This window comes from Bombus flavifrons, chromosome 12 (genome assembly GCF_040668555.2).
Source record: "Bombus flavifrons isolate JBK064 chromosome 12, iyBomFlav1_principal, whole genome shotgun sequence".
NCBI lineage: Eukaryota > Metazoa > Arthropoda > Insecta > Hymenoptera > Apidae > Bombus > Bombus flavifrons.
This window is the reverse complement of record NC_138453.1, coordinates 4450554-4468044: the sequence shown is the minus strand read 5'-3', so window position 1 is coordinate 4468044 and position 17491 is coordinate 4450554. Positions and strand designations below refer to the sequence as shown.

Below are 17491 nucleotides of genomic sequence, written 5' to 3'. Positions count from 1 at the left end.
ACCTACTATTCTATGACCATAATATGGCCTTTAATTTTCAAATGTAAGCTTAATCAAAAACAATGTTATCGTTAAAAATTATTTTATTTTGATCAAATTATACATTTAACATTAATACATTCAAAATGTTAACCATACCGATATAATCACCGATTATTCCAATATCGGGCAACGCGTTGAAGGAAAATACAAAATATAAATGAGCCAAATTTTTTAAAGTTTTCGAAAGAAGAATAAAGACTGTCACGATAGTAAGGAAAAATTAAAATTGCGATTTCGTCCTTCAGACAGATGATTTATAGACTCCCTCTGGAACGGAAGGAATGAAAAGTTTAATAGGCATGGCTGATAAAGGAGAAGTTCGTGGAAAGATTGTTTCATATTCCGGATAACGTTGATAATCGAAGTAAGTCCGTTGAATAATTCTTTCACGCAAGAATATACTTTCGAATCTTTTGGTTTGTCTCGCTTGTTCTTTCGAAATTTTTTCATGCATAAAAATACTTCCTTCAACGAGTAATTTTTTCTTTTGTTCTTGGTACCACCGTAATACCCCAACAATGCTCAAAGAAAATATGCAACCAGTTTATAACGACTAAGAATTTTACATTGGTCTAACTTCTCGCAAAAAAGGGACATTAGAAAAGAAGGAACATTTTATCAAATTCTAAGAATTTTTAATATATTATTTATGATTTTAATATATAGCAGTGTATGGAACAAAGTTTCTTCAGTAACTTCTTAGTTTGCAAATTCTCATATAATAAAGTATTTAAGAAGAAATATTGGAATATTAGAAATATTTGACAAATTATATACATTATCTAAATTATTAGATTGAAACATAATTTTTAATTGAGGCGTTGAGACCAAGAATGGATTAAACTACATTTTTTCTGGGTGTGCAATTTATTTCGATAAGTTGTGTTCATACAAAAGTGAAAAAACTCATTTTTTCCAAATCAAACCTAGATAACATAAAGAAAGTACATATTGCACTAAATATTTCATATAACATTTGCATTTTAAATAGCGAATTATTCACTTTTTAAATGTTTTAATTGATTTTTTGTCGTTCTCACTATCTCATATAATACCAAAAATTCGTAGAAGCATATATTTCATGGGAAATTGTAAAATATTATAAAAACAGTCAAGTTTATATTAAAGGTGTGCAAATAAAATTTATACGAGGGCTGATTTATTTACGAGCAGAAGTCTCCTAATTATTCCTGAATTTATCACGGTCTAAGAATTTTCCGCATATTTTCACCCACTTAATCCAGCCACAAGTATTTTCGATGGCCCACCAACGAATCAGGGAAAGCATTTCCCACCAAGAGAGGGCAAAAGTTCCTGATTCGAGGAGAAACAAGAGAGAACAACAGAGAAAATAAACGTGAATCTACATCTGCGCTAAATTATTAAATACCGTGTATTTTCTACTAAATACATGCTTGAAATAAATATCTTATTAATAATTAGTTTAGGTATTATAGATAATTTCTCTATAGATTTTCAGATTTGTATCATATTTTTTCAAGAACGTGCTCAGATTGATTTTTAATTCTCTAGTAAATATGTGTCTGCATTAAATATCCTGTAACTTTTACATCAATTTTCAATTTGGTTTCAAATTTTACCAATAGAGTAATGATAATCGCGTCTCATTGTACCGATGATGAAATTTCAATATGTTTTATATAATACATACAATATGGACATAAAATTTTCTATGGTAGGTGTTCAAATACCTTCGTCAACTAGTATATATGTTTGAAAGAATAAGTCGGATTTAGAGATTATAGGATTCTTGAATTGTTAATATAGGTAATGGGAGACTAATGTTTACTGGATCATTAAATCATTTTATTCGTGAGTTACAACGACCAGTAATGGTACTCTGCTTGGATAATATTCGAATCGTTGCTTTGTAACGTGCATGCTCCAACGATGTGTTATTACTTGCTGTACACAAAGCTCCCTTCATAAATAACAGGAAGCTTCCCTTGTATCACGTTCATCTTTGTTGAGATCTAGCTTCACGAAATAAATCCTGGCTATGTGTTGCTGTATAGTTGATTCATACAAGGGTCGTGTAGAAGCCACAACGACAAATCCGCAAATTGAAAAGTATAACAAAATAATGACGTTATAAATACCGTTTTTTAAATTTACCTTAGAATTCATCATAGTTCGTATCATCTTCTTATGATGAATGAACTTGTGCAAGTAAACCATTTACTTTTTGTGAATTATTTATTAATATATTAATCTCTTTACTTTGGATTATAAAATGGTACTGTGGTATAAAATAGTGTTGCAATAACTATGTTACAAAGTCTACAAAAAAGTTATTTTATGTGTATTTTGGATATAATTACTTATTAGTTAATACGTACGTCCCATATGATATGACAAATATTAATCTTAACAATGTATAGTTTTCGTTAATTATATATTTATGAAATGAAATTAGGAAATTAATAACAATCTGAATTGATTAGTTCGGCTCCTGAGTGGTTCGTATCGCATTCGTGGATATTAAGTAATCAAATTTCCAAAAATTACAAATCGCAAGATAAGCACCCAATTGTGCCGAAAAATCTCTCAAGAAATCGGAGGGAAAGCCTGAGTGAAAGAATAAGTTAGGAAGTTTCTATTTCCGTGCAAACGTTTTCTTGTCGATGGACCGCAATAAAAACGTCGATGAGGCAAGATATTCCCCCGGGTCTCGCGGCGTCGACGAGTTTCTTTCGAGCCATGCTGTTTCCCCATTGGATCGGCACACAGGGAAGTAAAGCGAATTTGTTGTTTACGATGCCGTGCACACAACCGCGAGACATGTTCGCCACGGGTGGTTATTCGTGGCTTGGAAAGCAGGCACGATAGAATCCGAGAAAGTTATAGGATAGATGTCAACCGCAAAAGTGATGATATATGTACAACATGTATGTACAAGGTGCATTAATACGATCATGGAACATCTATATATTACGTCCTACTAGGTATGCTTTACATCGAATCTCGATTTAGAATGTCTATCGATCAGGTTCTTTGTCCTGGTCGATTGCTTCCTTTACTCTTTGGAAATTTCCTCTTATATCAAATGATTTTCTGAAATTTTTGTGACTTGGGATATTGTGAAACCTGGTTGATGCATTTTTTGAATAATGGAAAGTTTTTATTCTTATGCTATCATGACTGAGAGCTTATCATGTCTTATAAATTAAGAAATTAGTAAACTTAAATACTTTATTACTATTCAATATTAAACGAAGAATAGAAAAATTATTGTTTGCTTAGTTAGTAAAAATAATGGCTTAGCAATTATATTATCACAGTAATGTTTACCTTTTCTGAGAACTAATAATACTATCCGTGAAATATGTGGTTACCACGCTGAATCCGTAAAAATTAACAGTGAAAGAGTTAAACAAGATTGGCATAGGGTGAAATTTCACCCATAATAGCCTTTAAAGTTTAAACGAAGGGATAAATCGAATGTAGAAGTTATAAAAAATGAAAGTAAAAAGCAATGATAAAAATTATTTAAATGTGGTTTCTAGACGAATTGCGACAGAATAAATTGCTGTTAGAAATTAACAAATCACCGGAAAGTTTTGCGGGAAACAAGGATCATGATTTTCTACGTTTCTCTAGTTTCAACTGTTGTTGAAATAAGTGAACGGTGGGATTAGAATCATGCAATACAGAAATCAATTTATTACTCTCCAGTAAATTCCAAGTTTCGTGAAACCCTTTCTATTCCTTTTAACGTTGTGAGATTTGTAGGAGAATAAGTTGAACGAGGTAAAAGGCTGGGAAAAACCTGTCCATTAAAGATTCAGAAACGCAGTGGTACTTCTGTTTAATTTAGCCATCGATTGCATTCGTTGATTTCGTCGAAAGCATGTACATCAACATCGTAAGAGCTATAGAGAAAGCTCGTTGTCAATGTCTCTGTGAAGTTTCGACAAAACCTCATGATGCTCTTTCATTCGAATTTCGAATCAGCGAGTTGTTACCACTTCAACGTAATTGAATCGAAACGATATCTTGCATTCACCTGCCGCACATATCTTCGTTATGTTCGATGAATAACTTCCAACCCTTTATTTTTATTTGATGCCTGACATTGTTCTCTACTCGATTAAAAAAAAATATTGGAAAGCTTCCTCGTGAAAAATTGTAAAATGGGAAGTTGTAAAAAAGTATTTTTATGATGGATTCGAAAGAATTTGAAGAAGATAAAACAATTCATAAGGATAGTGCCTAATGATTATAATGGTTGTTTTGGATAAGCATAAATTGCATTATTCTAAACATAAACGAATCGAGTTTCAACTATACAATTGACTAAAACAGTGCTTTTGTAAAAAATAATAGAATACTTTTAAAGTGTTGCTGTTTTCAAAGGTCTTCTTCTTTTGAAATGCAACGCTAATCCCACTTTTTCTGACTGAGCTGATTTCATGTACACTATCACTCATGAATGTGTAGACATTTTGATCTATAGTTAATTTGTAGTTAATAATACATAAATATTACCGAGATGTATAAACTAATACTAGTAGTATTTCGAAATGAAATATGTGATTTGTTGACATATTAAAAATACTGCCGAAATTAATCATGATAATACCTATCAGTTTGGGAAAGCCATCAAAGCTAGTGCACATTATTTGACATTTATAAATATCGTATATTAATGTTTTAAAATAAATTTCAGAATATCATAAGGACTAAAATTGTCATCAATCTTCTTAGTAAATTAGTAATTTTTAAATTAAATTAGGGTCCAAATATGCAGCTTCGTTTACGACAAACGTTTTATAAATACATTTGACTAACTAATTATTTTCTACTAATTTCAATTAAATATCGAGCTACACGAAGTGCCTGTTAAACGACATAAATGTTTAAATAGTAGTTTGATCAATCAGATTTGGCGTGTGCAATCAACAACCTCCAATAATTGAATCACAATTCCAAGTAACGTTTGGGCAAACCACAATATCGCGATCAATCGATTTGATTCTCAACGAACTGTCACAAGAGCAACTTCATTCTGGCCTTACAACACCAAAAACTATGTATATTTGTAACTGTTTATCATTAAATTTCGTGATTTCTAACAACTTTTTAAACCACGAATTTCTACACTATCCATAAATATGATCGAATTTCAAAATAATTTTCGCCGCATTCATCATTCCGTTTGCGAATGGTTAATAAGAAATATAAATAAAAATTCGAAAGGAGAATGAGAAAGTGGACGGTGGCATGAAAAACTAGAAGAGAAGTCGTTGGTCCATAAATATCGACCAGACTACCAGGGAAATGGTGCGCGCTCTGCAAATGTTCCATGTAATTTGCATCGTTACTTGTTACCACGTAGTAATTCCGTGTTGATTTACACGTTTACAAAGCCTGACAATGTCATTACCATCGAGTGATCATCCTACCGAAAATTATGCCTACACGAAACCTGCCCCAGAACGCTTATGGAACGCTGTAACTTTATCGTGTAATTGATTTATCATGATCCTTCGTGAATTATGTACCCACCGACATTCTACAATTTACTTAATACCAGGTACATTTCCGAATGATAAACATTGTTTAACGATTGCGATTTCGCGTTTTGATATTGTTTACCTGTCCATTTTTTAGACCCATGTTTTAGTTCGTAAATGAGGGATTATGACAATAGAACTTGTAATTAAAAAAGAAGTATTTAAAAAGATTTGAATATCTTAAAATTCAATAATTTAATTCAAAACTAATTTCAATTTATTGTCATCATCTGTGATCTTTTGATGTTAGTCCAGAGTTGTAAAATAACAGAAAAAATATATGTTCAAATAAACAATAGTTCTCAAGCAAGGTAAAGTAAGAAATCGAACAGTGTCAGTAATTAACAGCCTGTAGCAACTGAATTGTTCTCGCGCTATTGTAATTTCGACCTAGTAGCTCGTTTTCGAGATTAATTAACGAACAAAATACGAATGATCGAATTCTGTTCTGCTCCCATTAGGAATACTCCGCGATGGAAATATTAACGATCTATCGGTAATGATCGCTATAAAAGTGAACGCGAATATGGACGCTGGCTGTGATAAAATAATTTGTAGATACTATTATGAATGTATCACGAGAAACAAGAATAGTCAATGGATATCCTAATTTGCACGTTGCAATCTTTAAAGATCTGTAGAAGTTTTTAATGGATCTGTAAGTGGAATTATACGAATCTCGGAACTATACGGAGGAAAAATCAATATAAGTCACTTAGAAAATAAGAAGAAACCAAATTACCAAATATTTTAATATATGAAGTAATAATTAGTCTGCGGATTTTTATGCAAATTCAAATTTTCGATAAAAAGAGATGCAATAGAACTCGATAGAAAATTGTTTTACATACCAAATATTATAAAAAGTACTATATTTTATATATATCGTCGTATTATGTACATATTTGGTCAATTTGACACTTTTATAAATTTTTTATATTTACTATATTTACTATATTTACTATATTTTTACTATAAAAGCATATCCGTAGACTATATTATATCCGTTATATAAAGTAATTAACTTTTATTAAATACCTGAAACGCATGACAGGCTGAGAACATAGTAATGTTTATGTGGCGTATGGCCATTTTCATTGTTAATAATAAATGTAAAAACGTTGAAGAGTCGGAAATAATTATTCGGCGTATGTGTGTACAAAGCATTTTGCACAAACGCCTCTCAAATGCACATAGATATGGTAATTTATTGTCTGGCGTTTAATGTTTCATCGTTTCACCAATTTGCAATCGCATTGATTGCATTTTCGTCTTGTGACTCGTGGCTTCGCTCGCAATCGAATTAACTTGCACAATCGCTTTTCCATTTTTCCGTTTTCATGTTTATCATCATATTAAACAGGATCTCTTTCCAGAAAAAAAGATTCCAATTCCAGTCTCATTTATTTATTTAGTTTTATTTTCTATATGATACAAATATAAAAATATATGAACATTCAGTGATAATATAAATATAAAAATACTGTTAGCTTTCAAAGATTCTAACATACAAATTTTATATTAAGGTTTGTTTTCAGAAAATGGAGGAATTTCCATGTTGTTTGGAAACGTTTCGTGTTACTCGATATTTCGATTATACAAGACGGGCAACAGAACACCTCAATTGAGAAAGCCGAAGAGCGAGATTTTGAAATGAGATCTTAGAGGAAAACATCCTCAGTTTGAGACGGGCTCATTTCGAAAATTTCGCCGTATTTCGATGGAAAAGAGGAATTCTATTAAATTTAGTAAACCACCACATGGTTCTAATAGGAAAGGGATAATCTTCCACTATTATCTTAAGAGTAACTTTACACCTTGGCCATGGATTATAAAAGAAACTTGTCACATTTCGTTCCACATACCTTTTTTCTCTTGTGTTCTTAATCTTTTTCTCTTAGGATTTTAACTTTTTAAACTTAAAAACAGCAAATCACATAAAAAAGTTGTTGAAAATGACAACGTGAGTTCGTGCTCGCCACCCATATACAGATGCGTTAGTTATAAGAAATAGTAACTAGAAGATAATCCTAGTTATAATCGATAGATTTAATCGATAGGCTTAAGATGCTTTTTTGTTTTTATCCCTAGTTTTTGTAAGCGCATGCAATAAAGGTTTTTTTGGCTTACAATGGTGTGATAGATTTATCCATTCAATAAAATAATAACTATTGTGATCCTACCTTTGAGTATAGAAATAACAACAAAAAGAAATAAAATACAAAATTGGAAAATGTACATATGTATCATAAAACTATAGATTCTTTTTTATGTAGTTTTTCAATTAATCCATTAAGAACCAACGTTTCGTTAACACGAAATTTAATTGTCAATATTTTTTAATTAATTTAGATACATTTTCGTACGCTATTGCGTTCTTCATAGTAGTTACGTACGTGATAAACGTTACGCAATTGTGGCTCGTGAAGGCAGATTCAAGGATGTGTTTAATACTATTTTCGTCACTATTTCTTCCTCCTAGATTCTATAATTTTATAAAATTTTACAAAATTGATGTATTTGTAATATTATAATAAATCATATATTTCTTGGTGCTTAATAAGTTAAAGAGTGGGCAAAAATTAGCGCACAACTTAGACTCCGCGATTGAAATTATTTAAAAAAAGAAATAAAAAATATTCTAGTTTCGAAAGAATTTTATTTTTCAACAAGCAAACGGAAGTACAGATGATAGCAATGAAATCGTGGATAGTGAAGCATAATAATGTTGTTTCACGATACAAATACCGTGAAAAGGATTGCATCCGTATGCGTCGCGATGCTATGGACGACACGGAACGTGACGAATTTTTACGTTTCCCGCAAGGGTAGGTAACTACGCCGAGTGTCGCTGAAAATACATTCAGTTTCTGGTTGCGTCTCAAAATTTTTCACACTGAGAGAAAACGACGATGGTGAAAACGTGGCTGGATATAGAAACTGCGTATGGCTTAAAGGTTTTATTTTTCCGCCAAAGTTTCATCTTGTAATTCTGTTCACGCTTGAACATTCGCGATATTCGTCTTCAAAGTTTACCCTGTTGATTGCACATCGAATATATAATATTATACGATATAAATATATAAAGATTATCGATTAACCGATGACAATAAAGTGTTGGCCATTTACGACATTTCATTTAAGAATAGTTGGAGGTGACAGGTAATTTGCGACAATCACGCTTTTAACGCGTAGTGAAGCCTTTGTGAAACAACGGCTTGTACCAAAACTACAATTCATGCGATGATTGAGATTTTGGGGTTAATCGAGTTTTTTAATGCAGTATTTAGAGGAAAAAATAAATTTTTATTAAAATATTAAGATGTTTATTGTGCTGCATATTTTTCATGATCTTTTTGTTTTTTTATTTATATATAAAGTTTAATAAAATAATTTTTAATTATGTAGCTTCATCATTTTATATTCTTCTATAATACTTGTTATTTTATATTTAATATTCTTGGAGAAGTACCTATATTATTTATTTTCATTATATCACATCAATTAGAATCATCCATGTATTGTAAATTTAAGAGCATTACAAATGGCTTCGTAGAACAAAATTCCATAAATAATTCTAATAACCATATATTTACAGTATTTTTAAAGCAAAAATTATATTCCGTCATCTTGAAATCTATAATCTTTTCACAATATTAGGAAATCGAATGATTTGATCAATAGTCCAACAGCGAAAAATATGAAAGATGAAAGAATTTATTTTGTATTATGAAAGAAGCTTCTGGGATATATATATACATATTTTCGATATATAAAATGGATTCAATCGGTTGATGGTTGAGAGATACTGGTATTTTGAAAATACGGTTGATCGATCCGTGTCCCAAGCCGAATTCCAAAGAATAATGGACGTGGAACCTTGAATTATCAAATACTTTTTGAATATTTGAAGATAGATCTTAGAGAAATGCGAACAGAAACTTTCTGGATATGATAATGGAATGCTTTCTGAATTATCCGTGGACCCAGCAGCTTGTCTTAACACTTTTATCCTCGGAATATTTCCAAGACTGTCTCCGACCGAAGAAATTAACAGAATAAGAAATCGCGATTTTTCATCTTGCTGTGCTTGTTCCAATAATACACAGTAGGTGGTCAAATTATAAATCACTTCGAAATTTTTACTTATTTAAAAATATATTTAAAACGAAGCCTTCTCTATATGATATTAAGGATTTTAAAAATTCTATGATTTATTAAAAATTTTCGTATTCATATCATCTTATATCGTATCGTATTCATTTAAAAAAGGTTTCTTCTAACTATTTAATTTAATTACAAGTTTTTATTTCATAATTAATTTAGGTACAGCTATCGATCTTCAAAAAGTATGGAATTTTTGCAACACAGTTTACATTATCCAATTATCTTTAAAATAGATGGCCACGTTTTGAAAACTATCAGTAAAGTTAAGAGAAAAATGACTTTAATATAATAAATGTTGCGAAAAGAATTCGTTCGTTTCTGGGTTAAAATAGAAATGAATTTTCTCAAATATATAAGACGTCGAGTTCTCATAACGGAGTGCAATATCCGACTCATTTCTGTATCCCTCGCTTCAATTTCAGTACCTATAATATTTTTCCAATATCCTGTCTTTTTCACATATTAGAAACTTTCAGTTGCTTTCGGAAGTTTACGATAATATCCACGTATGTAATACTTATTACGGTCTTAATTTAGCCTTCCTCTCGATATTCATTTTCGATTTTACGTATTGTACAAAATCATTGATACTCGCAGATGTAAAGGTATAATTCAGTATGGAACGTAGCGCAAATCTGTCTTGAGAATGCTGAATTGTTTACATGGATCGCGATATTCCGATAATCGGTCTCTCGGAAAATTGATTCTCATATAATCGATCCTTATCGATAATCAATGTTCCACTGTACGTTCGTATTTCGCATCTGGATATTTGATACCATGTCGCATTCAACGTACATCGACCATAGAAAGTGGAAAATTGAGAGGATATTGAACGTTTTACACCCTTGCTCCGTAAATCGCAAATGAACAGTAGCGTAAAATTTTAGTTATGAAGTAGAAAAAAGTATTAATATTCGCAGCACAAAAAGAAGGTTAGACACTTCAATATTCTTTATGTTCTATATCAAATTGTAGGTACCGGAACAAATAATTTATAGTTTTCGTTCTTTTTTCTTAAAAAAATCTTTTTTCCCTCTCTATAGGGTATTTTCTGCAAAAATACGTATATTATGTGATAGATCGTTTTTTCACTTCATTAAATGTCACATGTGCTTTTTCACTTAAATAGTTTAAAGTGTGTTGTCTTTTAGATTAAAAATAATCTACGAGTCTATTTTTATAAGTGCAAAAGTAATATGAAATACAAATCGTTGTGTAAATTTCGTAGAATTTATCAATCAGTTTTATGTTTTATTTGTTCTGAATAATAAATACTGATTTAATATTCTTTTCTTGACAAGAAAGTAATTATTTATTATTTGTCAACGTTATGTATTTGTAATAGAATATATTTCTATTTATCCTATATAAAAATTATAAGATAATAAAGAATAAAGTTGGTAAATATTTAAATGCTTTATACCAAAAAATATTTGTATACAAAATAATTTTAATTAAAAGTGCTTTGTAGAGAGCCGCATTTTATTGTGTAGTTTCACACCTAGTAACATGACACGCTGTGAATTAACTTTAATTCCGTACATATGTCTTAACTCACATGTTTGAGGAGTATACACGTTCATACAGGTTCTCTCATGAAACTAAACAGGTCCCTTTGGTGTTATTGAGAATATATTTTAGAAAGCCTGAACCTTCAAGTTTTCACAATGCTAAGCTCGAAAAAGCTCCTTTATCTTAGTTTTTACTTTCATTTTGCTCTGTATACGCCATGCAACATATCTTTAACGCCGGACTAGCATCCATTAGTTGATTACTAATTTATATGTGTTAATAGATGAGATTCATATACCAGAAACGATGCATTTAAAAATAACATTGTTTCAGAACTCTTTAAGAATTCTTTAGAATTTTTGTATGTTTATCTTCTTTAAAAAAACTTCTTTAAAAACATTTGGAGAATTTACTTCATTGCACATTGAATTCTATTAACTTCTCAATAGATATACAACACAATTTTCATTTCCCACATATATATTTTGTATATATTTATAACTTTATAAATTCTTTTAATTTATTTTGTTACTGTCAATAAAGTTTATATAGTTTAACCAATAACTCAAAAATTCATACAGCTTGTACTCCACTTTTCTTCTCACGAATTCTTTAGTAACATTTTTGTTTAATTCCTTTTCTTTTTCCTTAATTTGATATATCGGATTGCATGAATGCTTCGATGGTTACGTATTATAGTATATCTGGTTCAATTAGATAAGTCGAAGAAATTGTAGTGACATTGAGAATTCTTTCAGCGAGGTAAATCACTGCGCAACAAATATCGACGGAGAAATCACAGCGCCTATTCGTAAATCGTGATAGGTCCTTGGAGATTGGTTAAATTAGCACGGAGTTATACTAATCTTCCCATACTTCTGATTCACCGTATCGCCTTGTTCGATTCCAGAACACGAATTTCAAATTTCGAGAACGAAATTTTTCTCCGGACATTTCCATCACAAACAAGAGAAAAATTTATTTGTATGGTATCGTTCAGTTCTTTCTTTTTCTTCTTTTGAATCATTGGAAATTGTCTTTTTAATTATAGTTTTGAAATGTTTGAATATCCTAGATGTTGTAAACATTGTATGGATATAATACAATTGCCCAAAATTAAAAGACGTATGACTGTAAATTATACATTTATGAGAAACTGAAATACGCAAAGATTTTAACTCAATGCCATAGGATGTACATAATATGTAAAAATATTCAAATACCATGAAAAATGTTCTGAAAGAATTCTAACGAATGTGGAATTTTGAAATACCTTCAGAACATAAAGGATGGATTCTAATCCAAATAACTCGTTCTATATAAACACAAATTTAAAGTCGATTTATGAGATATAAAAATAATATTTTAAATACTCGATTAATGTGAAAAAATTCGACTAAAGAATCACCCATTGAAAAATCGCTCGAATAATTACGCTGAATCTTGCTAAAGCTATCGAAACTATTCTTCGCTATCGTGTGAGCGAATTAATTTTGTGATAACACAGGTAGACTAGAATTACATTCTCCATCCTATCCTCGAATTCGCTCGTGTATCACCAACGAGCAGAGATATTCGATTTCGCAGAACACGGCTTTGTTTCAGTGTTGCGATATAATCAAGTTACTCCTTGCTTTTTTTAATATGTTCTCACAATGGAACATTTGCTGCAGCGAGAAAATCTGTGTGCCTTGCATTGTTAGAGATCGTGATATTTGCGTTCCAATAAAAATGCTCTGCCTCCGACCTCGCTGTTCCTTTTTCTCCTTTCAATCAATATTCCTTTCGTTACTGCGTTACGTTCCGCGAAAGAAACCAGAAAATATACAGAGTGTCTGAGTAATCATGGTACGATCAACAAGAAGGTGATTCTACATGGAGAAAGAAATCGAGAATGTGGAATAATATTTTCTCACGTAACGCTTGGCTTTCGAGAAAATCAAATTTAAAGATTTGTCAAGAACTACGTGAATTTGAATTTGGTTAGATTTAATGCGAGTTTGAGTCATTTCTGAGTGGATAGGAGTGAGTAATTGGCAGAAGATTAATCTAGATATGATGATAAGTAGAAAATATAAATTAAGATTTTTTCATTTGAAGCCTAGTTTTTTAGAAATTCCTAAATATTCTACAAATCATTATAGCTTCGTTAGCTACATCGTTTCAAATCTCAAAATTTCTTCTAAAATCTTTCACCGATTTAATTTAATTTGAGACTGTATCTTCTCCATTTTTTTTATACGAAAATACCATATTCTGTCCGAGAGAAGTTCTAAGGGAAAATATCCAAAAGTCAGTAACATTGTTTCAATTATGACGTCACTTAATGTATGACTCATTATGTTTCTTTTTCACAGTCTTCCTATATTTCACAAATTTTCGAAGTCAATTATCTCGAAAACAAAATGTCGTATGGAGAAAATACCATCCTATATTTTCAATTTATATTTTCACATAGCACCATCCCTTTTCCGATTCTACCATGATTGCACTGAGACACACTGTATAGCAGAGCGGGCTGAATCTGGAAATTGGAACTGTCGCACCGATAACAGAATTTTATTTGTTTCGAAACATTTTTTAAAGAAACTTGAAAGACTTAGCGGGGAAACAAGAGACGCTAATGGAGTTTCAATGATAGTACGAAACAGAACTTATTATTGAAAAGGATAACATCGAGTGTAATCTGTATTCTTCATTGAAATTGAGTTGTAATCCTTTCGCTGCTATTCCTATTTTGATTCGAATTTTCTTCTGCTTCCGAATCTTATTGAAACAGTTTCGATTTGACCGATAAACATCCCTTTCGGTGGCAATAATGTTTTTAACGCTTTCGTACGCGATTTTACGCATAAATTTAAGACTTGGGAAATTGAAAAGCTTTAAGTGCTTCATCGCAAAGGCTCTTTAATGGACTCGTGCCACCTACCATTTCTTTCCAGTCGGTGTTTCGATTAAAGTTTGTTAAAACTTTTCGGCGTCACCGAGGGAGCAAAACCAAGCTGTGAAAAGGGAACTTAATACCTAAACTGATTTGATCAATAAAATTTGTACAACGATGCGATATGTAAATTTCCTTTTTCTTTCCGTTTTCTTCGTTCTCTTCTGAATGATAAGTTTTGACGTGCAGATGGTCTGTTAAATAAGACCAGATAATTAAAATGTACGGTTCAAATTGCTTCAGTTAAATGCAGTCACCATGAAGCCCTCTTAAACTTTCGTTAATTAATATTCCAATAACGGAAACTGCTTTCAGAGATAGCGCGAGATTGTTCGAGGCCCCAGCTGTTGCATTTGCGAATAATTAACTCTTTGTTGCGCTAATTTCTTACTGATCAAAGGAAGTTAGTAGAACGAGCCTAGGACTTATCGGATGGATATATTTTTTTCTTGTCTTTATCGGTTCAAATCAGTATAATCATGTATGCATTTACAATTTCTCTCAGAACATAACTCAATGTTTCAGTAATCGTATTAAATAATAATGTTTATTCATATAATGATGCTTAGTTGTTTCTCGTATTTAAGTAAAAGAACATGTAAAATCTATACAAAGAGTGTTGAAACACTATAAAGTCGGATAATCAGAAACACAAGCAGACAAAACAGATATTATACACAATAATGTATATAATAAAGAATATATAAAATATCTAGAATACCGAAAATAAACAAAATTTTTGCATAATTAAATAATCTCGACGTTCCACAAATTTTTTTAATCGACTAATTATTTTCGTCTTAATTTAAGTTCTCAATTTCGTACAAAATTTTTATATCTTTTTAATGAGCACAATTTCACATTGCGTCCATCTCGATTTCGTTTCCGTTAAAACATATCGCAAGCATCGTAATTTGAACCGGAAAAGTAAAACGATGACTTCTAGCATCGAATGTGAGTTTTCAGGGACAGTGTAATGTTTCATTTTATTCCAGTTTCGGTTTAAAAAGAAATAAACTAAAATAAAAGGAAAAGAGGCAGAGGGGCGTAAACGTTGTAGGAACTCGCTGACTAAAAAGATTTTGTTTCTTTGTTCCCGACACGCGGATGGTGCAAAACGATTCAGACGACAGATAGGGAGCTGATGTGGTCTTGAAACGTTATTAGGGGGGAAAACGAGTTCGAGAACGTGACACGCTGGTAATATCGTGACCAGTTTGTTACTCGAAAGTTGAGATTGAAATACATGCGTGGGACGTTGCAACAAGAAGTTCTGATTTACTAGAAGAAAAAATATAATTTCAGTATATTGAAATGTAAGCCTTTTAAACGTTTTACCTGTACTTGATAGGACGAAAAATAGAATAAAATAAAATAAATCTTTTGAAAAGCTTATTCTTGGGAAAATATGTATACTGATTTATTAAAGGAGAGAAATATACATTGAGTATATAGAAATGTACGCCTTTTAAATATTTTATGTGTACTAGATAAGATGAAGAATAGCATAGACGTCTTTTGAATAAAGTTTATATTTAGAACAGTATTTGCTCTGGTTTGTTAGAAGGAAGATATAAGTTCCATTTATATGGAAATGTAAACCTTTTAAATGTTTTATATGTAATTGACAGGATGAAAAGTAGCATAGAACATCCTCTTGAAGAAAGTCTATTCTTAAAATACAGAATTTATCGAACGACATTGTTAGTAATTTTCATGAAAAAATGTTCTTATATAGCTTTCAACATGTTGTCACTATGTTATCAGTGTTTTTATTTTAATTTTTTATTCTTTTTATCCTCTAATTCTACTTTGTTTGTTTCAAAGGTCAAATGATTTTTTATTATACGCTAAAATCATGATTGTTAGTATTACAATATGTAAGAAATTAAAATAAAATGTTATATTATCATGATCAATTTTTGTACTCTATTTTTATACGTATATTTCTCTTAGGCTTTACTTCAACGTTCGATTTAATATTTAATAAAAGTGGTTGACTACGTTATAGATAACAGTTATTTCAAATATTAACTTGAGTAAACATTCATACATAATGTAATTGCACTAAGTAATTGCTTCTGATCAGCTACAGGATTTATTTTTCACTTTACAGGTAGAATTTCAATTTCGTAATTTGTTGAGTTAACTTCTGCTTGTATCTTTTATTTTTACTGTTATATGATTAAAGAGGAGCTACTTTGAATTAATCCATAATATCCTACGTTTAATCTATTTTCTCCATTCCTCGCATTCAATTATACATAAACATATAGAAACTGAATTCGTTTCCTAGTGGAGGATCGAAAGATTCGATAGATTACTTTTTAATTTTTTACTTAAAGGAAACTACCATTCCATGGATCTTTTTCTTCCCTTTTCCTTATATATTTGAAAAATACGTACGTTCCGTGCTCTTTCTGTGAATTAAAAGATATTAATCACCAAGATGGCCCGATACAGAAAGTTTATAAAATGAGAAGTATAAAAAGACAATATAATCTTACAAAATGGATTTATATCTAATAAGAGCAATGAATATATTATATTATATTATATATTATATAAATAAATATATACCGCAAAATGAATAAAAAATTTTTGGTACAAAAGTTATTAAAATTCATACAGTAACAGTTTTAAACTTTCCATTATTTGTCACTATATATATTTCTCTCTTCAACTGTTTCAATTTTATGCCACTTTCATTTACTTAGAATATCCATTTTGGTCACTTTGCCTTCTCTTTCGCCATTCAGTTCAGGAATTTTTCTCCTTTATTTTCTCCTCAGGATAAACAACCGAGTGCTTTGAAGAAGCTCTTGCTATTGGGCAAAAATAAATTCAATTCAATAAACGGGGCAGTAAAGGACGTGTCGATATTGAGATGGATAAGTTGGCCTGCTCCCAATCGCTCATATTGGAACTTGGAATGTGTTTCCTTACTCCCTTATTACTTTTCCCTTGCAATTAGATTTCGAACTAGGAAATCAAGAAATAATGGCACACTAATGATGAAACGGTTTTGGCAGTCGTAGGAAATTGAGATGAAATTTCGAAAATAATGGTACATCAATAAAGCAACACATTTGACAGATGTGAAAAATTCAATATTGATATGAAAAATTAAATTTACAAAATAGTGATACACATATAAGGTAACACTTTTGATAGCTATGAAAGCTGAAATTCAGGTATGAAAGATTGAAACTAAATTTAGAAAATACTGGTGCTTTCCTATAACGTAATAAATTCGAGAATTTCTTCTTTCGGTATGGAAAAATACTAA

The 17491-nt window shown here is 30.8% G+C and overlaps 1 protein-coding gene and 1 long non-coding RNA gene across 6 annotated transcripts in view; one reads left to right on the top strand and one right to left on the bottom strand.

Moving 5' to 3' along the window:
- Glurb (metabotropic glutamate receptor B) overlaps positions 1-17491 on the bottom strand; it is a 323110-nt gene that overhangs the window by 275730 nt on the left and 29889 nt on the right. The gene's annotated exons all lie outside the window — the stretch shown is intronic.
- Positions 1-17491, top strand: part of LOC138185788 (uncharacterized) — a 273806-nt gene that overhangs the window by 240197 nt on the left and 16118 nt on the right. Inside the window, exon 1 of one of the 5 annotated variants that reach the window (XR_011174713.1) lies at positions 387-406. The exons of 3 other annotated variants lie outside the window; for them this stretch is intronic. This is a non-coding gene — a long non-coding RNA (uncharacterized LOC138185788). Of the gene's footprint in view, positions 1-386; positions 407-15498; positions 15519-17491 lie in introns of those variants that run through there. One more of the 5 variants, XR_011174711.1, reaches the window with a different exon arrangement.